Source organism: Aquila chrysaetos, chromosome 7 (genome assembly GCF_900496995.4).
Source record: "Aquila chrysaetos chrysaetos chromosome 7, bAquChr1.4, whole genome shotgun sequence".
Taxonomy (NCBI): Eukaryota; Metazoa; Chordata; class Aves; order Accipitriformes; family Accipitridae; genus Aquila; species Aquila chrysaetos.
The window spans coordinates 20648329-20661650 of record NC_044010.1 but is presented as its reverse complement, the minus strand read 5'-3'; the positions used below and the strand labels follow the sequence as shown (position 1 = coordinate 20661650).

The 13322-nt window shown below is 39.0% G+C and overlaps 1 protein-coding gene and 1 long non-coding RNA gene across 7 annotated transcripts in view; one reads left to right on the top strand and one right to left on the bottom strand.

Moving 5' to 3' along the window:
• ROBO1 (roundabout guidance receptor 1) overlaps window positions 1–13322 on the bottom strand; it is a 764721-nt gene that overhangs the window by 510341 nt on the left and 241058 nt on the right. The gene's annotated exons all lie outside the window — the stretch shown is intronic.
• LOC115343744 overlaps window positions 8669–13322 on the top strand; it is a 53300-nt gene continuing 48646 nt past the window's right edge. Inside the window, exon 1 of the long non-coding RNA XR_003924265.2 lies at window positions 8669–8891. This is a non-coding gene — a long non-coding RNA (uncharacterized LOC115343744). The remainder of the gene's footprint in view (window positions 8892–13322) is intronic.

Here is a 13322-nt window from a genome sequence, read left to right as displayed (position 1 = left end):
CCAGCTGGCTACTTCATTTGCCCTAAGGTATCCCAGACATCCCATGTATAGCTGGCATGAGGCAGGGCCTATGGGACATCAATGACAATTCAGAAAAGCAGTTGGAAACTAGGAAGGATACTCTAAGGTGACTTAAAGTCACAAAAACCATACACACTTAGGCAAGCTGAATTCTGTCTTCAAAGACAGCCAAAGAGCTATCGCTAGTCTGGGCAACTGCAGAGCATAAAAGGAAAGATACTCTATGTATTTGCAGCTGCTTTCAGCTCTTTCCTGAGAAGAGAGACATGCCCAAGCAAATACTATATGAACATATGCTATATTATATTTGTCTTGTTCGTCTGAAACAAGTAATGAAAGAACTGAAGAAGCATTAAATGTTTACAGTATGGTAAAAAAATAGGAAGGAATTTTACTTGGGCAAAGATCATAACTGTTTAATTTACCTTAAAATACCATACAAAGTTCAAGTAGAATTGAATCACTGAGGTAAGAGCACTACCAATGGAAACCAGCAAGAGACAAACAGAAACAAGAAAATTACTGTACATTATTTCAGTTTGTTGTACAGATGCCCATGAAAAAACATTTTAACAACTGCAAAAACTTTTATGGCAGTTGTTATATAGCAGGAATGCTCCTTCAAGATGTCACCATTAGTTTTAATGGAGTTCACTTGCACTTCGGAAAATACACAGCAAGACAGTTTATCATGATGTTCCCCTATATGCCACTGTTCTAACAAAGTCTTCAGTATACCAACTACAAAAAAAAAAAAAAAAAAAAAGACAACAAAAACAACCAACCAAACACATCACTGCGCACAAACCAATAGAAAAAAAAGATATCCAGGGTATTCAAGAGTGATTTAGACATTCAGGATCAATGGTGAAACTTTGCAGCCATCCAAGTTGGGTGTAATTGAGCTTATCCAAAAACAGCTTTGGAGAAAAACAAAAAAATCAAGCAGGTGTCCCCAAAAGCCTTTTTAAAAAAGAAACGTTTACTGCATATGCCATCATAATCCTTCACATGATGTGTGATCTGCTATTCTCCTATCATATAACAGGATGATTATTTATTCAGACAAGGATCAATGCACAGTTGCAGAAAAGACAAATATTTAAGTTCCCAGCCCCTTCCGCATAAACCTGCCTACCAGCTTGCACCCTTGATTTAGAACAAGATCAGCTTGCTTTAGGTTCTGCTCAACCTGTGCTAAAATTACTTGATAATAAGGCAGTAATTTGTTTGCCTCTTCCGAATTTTAAGAGAGATTCGTCTGCTACCGACACTTAATGGAAATTAAATCACAAACATATTACAGGCTAATTGAGAAGCATGAAAGGAGTTGCTCAACTATGGTCATGCACATCCTGTTCTTCGAAATTACAGTACCAAAGACTTGTCAGAGTTCCTTTTCATTTCTTTGTAAGAGAATGCAGTAGAACTTAGTGCCTAAAAGTTATAACAGAAAGTGACTATCAAAGACAAAACCACAGAATACAGCTTGCAGCTGGCTGCTGCACAACGCAGCTGAACGACTGCCGAGAGAAGCAGGCAGCAGCGTGCTCAGCCATACGCTGGACTGGAGCAGAGAACATGACGAAGACCAGACACATGCTGCATGGACACAGCGAGAAAGGATACAGTCCTGGTTAAACCCTTTGTGTTTTTATTCTGTCTTACCTAGAACATTTGAGTTTGGTGTTATTTTGACAGTTAAATGGCCTAGTTTGTGTTCTAAAAAACTTGATCCATTAGTGTTTGAAAGCATTTTGGTCTATCTCGGGCTGTTTGACTAAAGAACCCAACACAGGCTTCCCCACAGATGTTAACTCTTTCATAACAAGAAGTATGCCTCTGCCTACCAAAAGTCTACTTAGTGTACTCTACTGATTCTTTTATCTACTTCATATCTTCAGATAAACACTCTCCTTCTGAAATTTCAGTTGAAGAAGACACAAATTACTATGTATTTAATTACCCAACTCCTGATAATTATTTGCAGTCTTCTCAAAACACAGAAGCTTGATATAGCCCTAAGAGAGCAGTTTTTAGTCCTGATTAAATATTGAAACAAATCTGAGTCAAACCCTAGACAAACCTGAAAACATAGTGAAACTCAGTTACAGGAAACAGTTTCCAACAATTAATTTGGCCCCATGTTACACTGCACATCATTGTTTTAATACCTCTACATTAAAAAATGAATTATTTGGAAGTAGAACTAATTGCATCAGTCAAGACAGAATGATGACAGCTGAAGGCAGAATGAGGGTAAGCTGCATCACAAACTTTTCGATGCAAGTTTGATACTTGAGAGGAGAGAGGTGCGGCAGAAGGCACAACTCTTCTTCTGCATGTGAGAAGCCTGGCCCAGGGCCAGAAGCAGCCACTGTTTGGGTACAGTCTCCTTTGCTGGTGGTACCCAAGTAAGCCAGACTTGTGACTCTTAGATAAGATGGATAAAACACATGTGAGTTTGCACAGCCAGGTTAGAACAGGTGGATGTGGTTTCTTGTGTTACTTGCAAGGTGCATTGGCAATGCTGCTTTCCCCTTACAGCTCAGTATCTTTACTTGTTATCTTGCTGTAAAGAACAACTTGTCCCTAGAACCTCACATCCAGGCAAAAACTGAACTGCAGCAAGAACAACAAAAAAACAACTAAGAAAATAGCAACAAAAATCAATGCATTTGATTTTAAACAGAATGAAGTTTGGAAGTTGCATTCCATTCATTTGCCTTTGAGCAGTATAATACCAATTACAAGATGGAGTTAGCACAGCAAGACTTGCTTTGCCCTTACCTCAATGCAAGCAGCACAGTTCTGGATGGTCATCAGCTTGAACTCCATATGCACAAGGAGGGTAGTTACAGGTCAGGAATGCTGTGCATTGGCAAGATTGTGTGGGAAAATGCATATGGCACCTGCTGACACCCTACAGGCACTTTCCAATGCCTTACTCCTTCAAGAACACTAAATAAACAAGTTAAATTTCTCATCCTGAGATTTACAACTTACGGGTGGGCAGCTTGCTGTGCCTACGTGATACCTCACTGAAGTCAGCATGGCTCCATGCAGGTGCAGCTGTCCATATGCACACAGTAAACTGCAGGTTCAGAGCTTGTACTTACTATTATAGGAAAAAATAAAAATCAAAGACATACGAAGAAGAAAAAGAACTGGTTTACGCTTTCCCTGCACTCTAAGTAAATGAATGTTTTGGAGAGAAATAACAGAACTGATCCTGGTTCAGTTTCTCTTTCTCCCTGTATAGGTGCCCGGGGAAACATCTCCGCAGAGTAGCTTGGGAAAAGCAGCAGCACATATTTTTGCTTGCAAACTAGGGATGTCGGAGTCATGGTAATCTAGTTAGAGTAAACTATAAAGAAGTATGATTCACAACTGCCCAATTTATTTTGACTTCTTTATGTACACATGGATCCTTGAAAAGATTTTGGCTCTAATATGCCTTGCTTTGTCAGGTCCTCAAAGTTTGGCTCAGGGAATGCGTGGGAGTGGCATAAAGCAGACAGCTGTTCCTATAATCTTCACTAACCTCCTGTTTTGTAACTGCTAGGTCATATTATAGGGAAAGCACATTGTAAGTATTACCTTTCAAAGTAACTTGGACTATACAGTTGTTGCTGGAAGAATACTATATGCTGGCATATGGGAGAGAAAGCAGTGTTTCTGCAGTGTGAAGAAGAAAGAAAATGGGTCAGAACCCCTATCTCTTCTAAAAGTGTGAGAAACAGTGTGAGAAAATACAAGTCACAGTTTAGTCACCTGAAATCCTGGTTCTGAGGCTGGAAGTCACAGACTGTGGACTCATTAAATCATAATTTTTCAGTATGCTGTTCATTTTGTATGATGCCAGTTCATCACCCTAGCATTGATTCAGAAGCCCCTTCCTGTGAGCCAACAAAGACTTGCAGAACTTACTTGATCAGTTTTCACATTTAATCACTTCATGTCATTTGCTTCTTGGTGTTTGAGAAACCTCAGGAGACAGCAAAGCTTAGTGTCATGACAGAAGCCATTTTCAAAGCACGATTATCTCCCCCGTTTTGTTCTGATTGCATATAATTCTGAGTTAAAAAAAAAAAAAAACAAAAACCCCCCACACAACAAACCAAAACCAAACCACCACAAATCAAAAAGCAACCTAACCATCAGCCAGGCACGTGCCAGATTGATGCTCCATCCCTAATATGAGGGTGCATCATTAGTCTCACCACCTTCCTCAGCATTCTTACTTGGACTTCTGATACAAGCAGATCTTCAAGACAGTTTTTGTCAAATAACATCTACCTTATGAGAGAGATAAGGCTCTTGCATTGACATATAGCAAAGTTAAGGGGCCACCTTTGCAGCCTCTTCCACATTTCATCTTTGTAGCAGATTTTATGTAACCAGACACTTCCCTGTCACATTTGAAGTTAATATACTGGGAGATTCATTCTTTTCCTGCTCCAACACATGTGTGACAGATAATGCAGATCAGCCAGAGCAGACCACGACTCCCCTCTGTCATGGTTTCTCAGCACAAGAGCAGCTTAGAGAGACCATATACAACCCTCCTGCCACTTTCCGTGTTCAATATATACCACCCAAAATAATTAGGTTTTTTTGCTTCACTAGGTTTTTAAACAGCCAGAACAACACTTTTGGATTAGGAGACAGTTAGGTCAGGTTTAACTACAACAGCACAGCAGAGCACAGACGACAGACCTGCGTGCAGCTTCAACCAGTGTTCTTTCTCCTTGTCTGAAGGATAATCCAGCATGACAGTTTGTTTGATTTCCATAATAGAAAACAGTTCAAGAATATAGCAAAATATTTTCCAGTCACTTGGTTGAAACTGAGTATTTTCTAGTTAAAAAAAAAAAAAAAAGTTGTCAAAGAATTTTTTGAGAGAGTCTGTTAAGCCCATTGTTTGGGGACTACTTTTAAGCCCCTGTTCTTCAATTTCCTGAGTAGGGCCTTGCGCAGCAGGTTGTAATCACTTCCATCTTTTGCAATATTTTAAATATGTCTATTTCAATCTACAGTCATAAAAAAACCCCCAAACTAAAACACTCAACTAAGGAGAGTTTGTCTTTCTAGCCATCTAAAAAAAAAATTATGGAAGGGGTATGACCTACAACACCTTTTCTCTTCCAACCCCTTTTAAATTGTATTATATAATAAATAAAAAAACACTTGAAAGAGTACGGAGTTTAAGATGTCTTTTCTGTTAGATATTCACTGAACAACAAGGTTGATAAACCACACATTTTCTTAATATCCCCCCCTCAATAATTTCTTTTTCTCCAAGTGAAGCAAAAGAATTGCTCTTTTTTGTGCTTCTGGAATTACAGCTTTTATGATCTAAAGATGCAGAAATGTATCAAATCATCCACTAAAGTTCAGTACCCAAGAGGAAGTGAAAACAAAAGCTTTATTGTATCTATGATTCTTCCTTCCTCCAGACCAAATGCTTCTTAAAGAATTTTTGGTTTTTATTAAATGACCAAAATGTCAACCAGAAGTTTTATCTAGTGCTGCCTTCCATAGGAAAAAAACCAAACAACCTAGATTTACACAAAACATAAGTAGGATGTCAGTGGAAACAAGTGCAGCATTCTTATTAAGAAAATACTTGGAGTAATTTGAAGGCATAAACTTCGTACAAGCAAATCTATGCATGCTCCTGTACATGCCCATCTTTGGAAAATTTGGGCTTAGTTACCAACATCTTTAGGGAAGTCCAACAATACTTAAAACATTTCCAGCTCAGAGCTTTTGGATTTAGTTTTGAACACAATTTATAGCACAAAGCAAAAGATCTTGAACATATTCTGAAGCAGAGCAAGAAACTGCTCAAGTGCTTACATTCTATAGTGACCCAGTTAAGACCTCTTTCTCCATGAAAACCTTCATAAATAGGGTGTACTATGTTTCTAATATTCAGAGAAATATGCTTCAAGCATATAGCTCATCTGTTACATTGGTCTGCCATCTGTAGGTCACTGAGAAAATTCTTTATTCCTGGCATTTCAGATGGCTTTATTCATTACTCTGCATTTTTGAGTAGATAGTAATTAGAAGTATTACCATCGGTAGTATCCTGTACGCATCATATACAGCTGATTTGCAAATCATTCCAGACATGGGATCATCACTAGAGACTTAACACTTCCCCACCCAAGAAACCCCACAGTCCACAACGCACAGTTGGTCTGTTAGCCTCAGCTCTAAGGGCATCCCAGGAGTATTAAGGTGTAAGCTGGAGCCTCAGCAATGGCCATTTATAGCAGGGTAATACCAGCTTCCCAGCCCTATGTCTTTAGGCATCTTATCTCTGCCGTGCTGTATTCTAACTATATTATGTGCGTGTGTATATTTATATATAAAAACATGTGTGTACACACACACATTCTTGCATCCCATGCGATTTCTCTGCAGGTTTTTCCCTAGTGTCACACAAGCAATGTTTTTCAGGGATGCTGCATGAATAAAAACAATCCAATGGCCTTGAGGTGTAAAATACTCTGTTTTGAATGTCCTCAGTCAACCTCAGCTGCAATTAGTTGTGAGCACTCAGATTCTGCAGCAGACAGGAACTGCTGTGTCTGCATGTCATGCTCACAGATGTCATTTAGACTGCTCAGTAGGAACAAGTGTTCCTTTAGAGATTACTTCCTTCCTATCTGTTATGATAGAAGATAAAATAACTCCAGAGTAGGTGAGAGAAGGTACAGATAGAGGGCTCAGTGCCAGGATCTCCCAGATTTGGGCAGGTTGTCTAGCACGTTTCAGGGTGTAAATTAAGTTATGGTCCACTGGGATAATTGTGTATCACACCAGCACAGACGCACACAAATTCTCCTTAGATCTGCATGTTCTGCATTGCGGTGACAAGCCCTTGAAGGATAAATTGCTTGGAGACACTTTCCTTTCACATTTCACAGCCTTTCTGGAATGAAAGGCAAAGGTCTCTTTAGGTTTACAAATCAGTGAATAGGTTCACGCAATACAGAGTTGTTCTTTAGTGATATTAAGCATTTGTAGTGACCAGAGTTCCTACGCTGAAGTAAGTATGGATATGAATCTGTATCTGTTTTCTATCTGTGAAACCAGAGAATTCTTAACAAGCCTTGATACTGCTGAAGTGGCAGAGATGCTCTTTTTATTCAAAAAGTTTCAGACCACTGAAATCTACTCCCCACAGTCTTGCCAAGTTTCATACAGCAAAGAACATCTGCACTGCACCATATCTTATTGATCTGAGTGCAGAAATATCTTAGCTAGTTCTGAACAAATAGCTGGAGACTTAGAAGCAGCTGAGAAGTCCCTGCTCGGACCAGTTGCAGTAGGACTAGGCTGCTTCCAGGGCTCTGGCTACTACCGCTGCCTAAAGCTGTGTTGCACAGCATTGACGTATGCACATTCACTTGGAGCAGCTGATATTTTCAACAAGCAGATTTTTTTTTTTTTTTTAATATATATTTTAAACACACACAGAGAGACAGTAAAAGCACAGCTAGTGTATGTGGTCAGCTCAGCTAGAATTTGTGCCTAAGTCTGAAAGATGTCAAGTTAATTATAACAAAGAAGCAAGGAGAGAAAAGAAAAAAAAAGAAAACCAACCAACAAACACCACCCTCCTTTACGATACCCACACGTATCATCCCTTTTCATATAATGGACTGGTTTTTTCTGAAACATAGCTGTATGCTGCTGAGAATATAGAAACCCATCTATTATCCCAGCCTTTCTTCTCCACAATTTAAAGGTGAAATAGCTAGTCAAATCACTCAAAGCATATTATAATCTTTTCTTTCTGAAATCTGTATTGAACTCCTCATCTAGAAATGCATTTTTAAAAACATGGCATAGAAAGGATATGCCAAACTAGTAAAACATACAGAATCTTAGCTGTAAAATGGGCTTAACTCCAAATTAATTTAGAAAATAATTCTATATTGGTATAGTTTCAAAAAGAGGAATAAATATTAACATCAAGAGGATTAATCAGCAGATGGCAAATCAAAGAGCCAAGTATCCTCTTTCAGACAGGTGTCCAAGTAAGTGTTTGGACTTCAATGCAGAACTGATACTTCCCCTGAATTATCAGTATCCTGTACATGGTGATGTGCTCTACAGACACTTACTACACCAGAGATATTTTTTATTAAGTGTGCTTAGGTTTTTAGTTTTTTTTCCTCCTTCCGTGCAGTCTTAAAGATATTTTTTCAGAACTTGTTTGGGTTCCTGCTAGTTTCCAGCCTCCATGCTCTCCTTCATGAGAGAATTCTACAACACAACTGCTTGTGGTCACAGAAGCATCTTCTTTCATGCATTTAAAAAAATAAATAAAAAAAAAAATCCCCTCCTCACCCCCAGAAAAAACAACAACAACAAAAAAAAACCACCCACAACCCCCAGAAACCTGTCACCTGATGTCTGCTGGACCTTGAACTGGAGGATAACACTGTGCAGGCAACTGAGCACTTTGGTTCAGACTGCCAGACAAGTTTTTTTAATCTAATCCTAAATTGCCTCAGGAACAAAGAGTTCTGTACACCACTCTGTTGTTTCAAAACACAGACGGCTATAGCCAAAGTACAAATTTAGCCATTCTGTTGAGAAATGTTAAATCCAGAGGAGGATTTCCTATTGTGCAGTCTACAGCTGTGGGCTCAAGCATCCCACAACGAGACACAGCATGTGTGCAGTCCACAGCTCCAGCACGAACCCAGCTCATGTCCTGGCTGGTGAAAAAATTCTTAGCTATCCCATAACTACCACATGATTATATCTGTCACAAATACCGAGCCTCACAGGATAAAATCTGGGACTGGAAACTTGAACTATCATTCAGAACTTGAGACAACAAGGTATGTTTCTAATTATTTTACTTTTCAAATGAACTTTTTTCCTGTAGAAGCTGTCTATGGCAAATAAATTGGAAACAAATCTGAAGTTATATCATTGCACATCTGTGAGGTAAGTGGGCCACTGTAAGTCTATTCTCAGAGCTTGAAAACTGAGAGCATATAAAACTGCTGCAATTTCAGGTGAGATGAGGTGATCTCTGATGAAGGACCAATTGGATTATTATAAACAAGTTACAGTTAAGATTAGGCCTTTTCTTGAAACACCTTTATAAATACAAGTTATTGGGTTCAATGTGGGGATATCTGGGCAACTACTCCATGGTTAGTAGCATAGTGGAACTCAGGCAGAGTTTTCCAATTATTTTTTGGAAATAACAACCCTTCTATAATTACTGCTGTACTTAAATATATATATATACTTGCTGATCAATACAGGTGTCTTCTGGGCTAAATAAAAAGCACTTTGTGATTAGAAGAGCAATACTAGCCTTGTGAAGAGGACAAACAAAACTGTTTGAATCCTCATAATTTCTCTGGCCACAGAAGTGACAGACCCCAACATATTCAGATATTTGACTGTTCCAGCTGTGAAAACAAACTTTTCAAAGTTCCCAACCAGCAGGCTTTCACATTTCTGGGAAATGAAACACTACTAGTTGTTTTATTTATGGTATCTTTGCTTTATGACAGTTAATGAGCTGTAATTTTATAAAAGAGAACAAAAACAATACTTCATGCCATCACAAATAGCCATCAGCATTATTTATTGCAGATGTTTTAATCTATTGTGGTAATAATGAAACATTCATTGTTTTGCTACCCTGAGCAATCTGTGAGAAATTTAAAATGACAAAAGCTCCCCGCCTTTCCCCCCTAAAGCTTTTGCTCCTTTCCAGAAGGTTCTGTTGTGGAAGGGGTAATGACACGCTTGGTAAAAAGCATAGCTGAGGAAACAGCAAACCTACAGAAATAGTTTCACAATGAAGTTTAATCAATGCCTTCTGCAGAATGCAACTGTTTTGTAGACAAACAGGACATTATAAGTGTGATTAAACATTGAATATTAAGTCCTTGACTTGATAATACTTATGTGAAAGAAAGTTTCACAGTATTTAGTCAGTGGTTTTAGTATTGCAACTTGAAGATGTACAAAAGCAAGTTGAAGACCATCAATTCAGATGTATCCAGCCTCTGCTCTCATTAGGAACTACCATGGCTATTCAATGATCTTATCAATGCTAAGCAGACAGGCTCATGCATGCAAGAAAATACCTGCCAGAGGTGGCCATACATATAGAGAACAGTATACTGACCCAGTTTCCCCAAGCTTAGCCAACAGCTCTGCACTATAATCTGCCTTGTATCAGCAAAGGGTAGCGCTGGAACCTGCAAAAAGGCAACTCCTTCCTGCTGATTCTTTGGCCCCCCATCTAGTAAGCAGCAATAGAAAGAAATCTGGGATGACTTTTCCACTTGAGCTGCATCAACTTCCACAAAAAAAAAATCATCAGTGGCAAACAAAACAAAACCAAACCCAACCCAATCCGTGAAGGCTCCCAGGACTAAGTTTTTAGTTCATGTTCCAGTGAACCTTCCACGTTCCTCCTTCTATTTCTCCATTAGCTCAACTATTGACTAATGCAGCCCCACTCGCCTGGTAAAACCAGCAGACAACTTAATTTATAGCAGGTTTAGCATCTGTCAGGCAAGCAACAAGACAATCATTCACAAGGCTCTATACCTAAGAGAACAGGCAATTACTCAGCTGTCTGGAAAAGACAAAAGAAAAACTAAAAAATTCGTAGTGTGGTGAGCTCATGTTCTAGCAGTTGGCTTTCTGCAATGACACTAAGGAGAGGGGAGCCCAACTTCCACAGCTCTCCAGCATTTGCCAGCATTGCAGTTTCACTTAAAATCAAGTTCAGTCACAGAGGAAATAGTGAACTGCAAAAAGTGGGGATGTGTTGAAGAAGATGACCTATAGCTAGCTAAAGCTGTTTTGAGCTCACCATTACAATCTTATTGTTATAATCCAGTCATAAGGAAACAATTTGTCTTTATCACAGCTAAAACTTAACTCTTCAAAGACTACTGCGTGTATTGCTTATTCCAATTTCACTGAAAATAGCTCTTCTGTTACAGCTGCAAGAATGCACCACTTATGCTGACAGGATGCAATAGCTTACATTCAGCTCCTTGCTCAGGCCACTTGGAGGAGTTCCCAGCAAGTACCAGCTCCTTGACAGTGTGCCCCAGACCTATGTTTTGTACATATTAATCTTAGCTAGAACAACTGAAAGCACTAGATGAAGCGCAATCCTCTGTGCCTACATTCCTACCCTAATCCTTAATTTCCACTCCTCATATCAACCAGACAGTGCAAGGGGAGCACTATGGACCAGGGGTCTTGCCCTTCATCACAGTTCATCAGAAATGGTCTTTAATACCCAAATTCACTTAGCATTCAGTACTAAAGAAAGCAAAATCAAGACTTATGAAAGAATGCTGCAGTGACAGAAGATCATATTATCTTAAAAAGTGCTGCCTATATTCTCTTAATTGCTTCTGCAGCAACTATAGATAAAATTTAACTGTGAACCCTGCTCATAGGTAAAATGACAATTAAAACCAGCATTGTTATAGTTGAACTTCCTTGTGTTTCTTAAAGCATTTCCAAGGATATCAGGTACTATTTCACACACTTTCACCCCAGCCATAGAACAGGTAGCATCTCAGGATAGGCTAGCCTATTTCCGTAAGTGCATTAAAAGCCACAATCACGTAGGAACTTTTATTACTGCATTTCCCTCATCAAGCCAAGTCCCAGGTACATCCTCAAACTCTTTCTGTCCTTATCTAGTTCCACAATAGCCGTATCTTCACAGGTCTCAGTTTCCCCTTTGAATTAGCTCAGTGATGCTATCTGCTTCAGAAAGATATGGTCTCTCTAGTGTAAGATTTCACAAAACTAACATAAAAACTTGGTAATATTCATGTTACAGCAGAGATTTGGGCCTCGATATTTGATTTACAACTTCCTAGAGTTTGTTTGCCAGAGCCAAGAGATCTGCCTTAGCTTTAAACACATTATTCGCATAGAGGTTTTTCACAGACTGTTTTCAATAGGTACGCTTTCAAATGCAAAACAAGGTAAAGGCTGCTGACAGTTGTCATCAATGGAAGGAGATTCCCTCCCCCAACCAAATTAAGCTCTCCAAGAGTTAATTACATTGCTAATGGGATCAAAGACAAAGTAGCATTCAAAAGTGACAAAGTAACCACCACGATGCAGAACATGTAAATGGCCCTCATTGCCCATTTTACTTGCGGCAAACTGGCAGATAAGCTAGTGATATTTGCTAGTGTTATGAATCTAATTTTTTATTTACTTTAAGCCAAGGAACCTACGCTCCCATAGGTGAGCTAATTCCATAGAGCAAGACGGCCAAATACGTAGTTCCAATAGAGACTTTTCATATGTGTGAATACTTAACAGAAAATGTTGATACATTAAAGCTATTATGGGCATACAGATAGTCAGGAATAAGGTTCTGACAGCATTAAAGACATGTCAGAATTAAAGGGCACTGTGCCCTGTAAGCATACCGCAGTTTGCTTTGCAAGCTAGTAACAAACGTGACTTCAGAACTGTAATTTTGAACTTCAGTGCCCAAACCCTTAGCTAAACATAAGCACTGCAAAAAATCACATTGTATGCAAAAAGACCACTACAGCCCCCCCTGAAGCCAGCAAGCGAGGTGGTAATGCCCACACAGGTGCCACACACCCCATAGAACAGCAGTGATTCCAAACATAAGACTGAAGTGGCCTCAGTATCATCACAAGCAAAAAGCATGGTTCCTCAGGGTGAAGGTTAGGCTACTGGGCAAGCACCCCTCAGAAGTATGTGGGGCAACCTCATGCTTCACAAGACTCCAGTGACCATTTAAAGAGATGCTAGGATGCTTTTTGAGACAGCAGCTGTTGACATTAACAACAAAACATAAAAACCCAACATACAAAATACCAGCTGGTAATCCCAAATTGCTGTTACAGGAGATAATTGCTAAAGAAATCCTTACTCATCTTTATGTAGAAACTTCATGCCCAAACCAATTATCTGCCAACATGACTTGTTTAGCCGGAAAACAACAAACCTGAAGAAACCGCAGTTTTCTGAAGCTACCTCCCTGAACCTCTTTGAAGAATGTTTTTGTAGGAAGGATAATGGAGGATTTTCCAGTACAGTAAGGATTGCTGTTCCCATAGCTTCACAATATTAGCAAATTAATACACCATGCATTATCATTTAAGAACTTTTAGCACAATTATTAATTGCATTTTTACAGAATGTTAAAAAATAATCAGGAATATGTTATATTTGGCAGTTCTTATTAAGTTAAATGCAATTATGATTTACCCACCTTACAG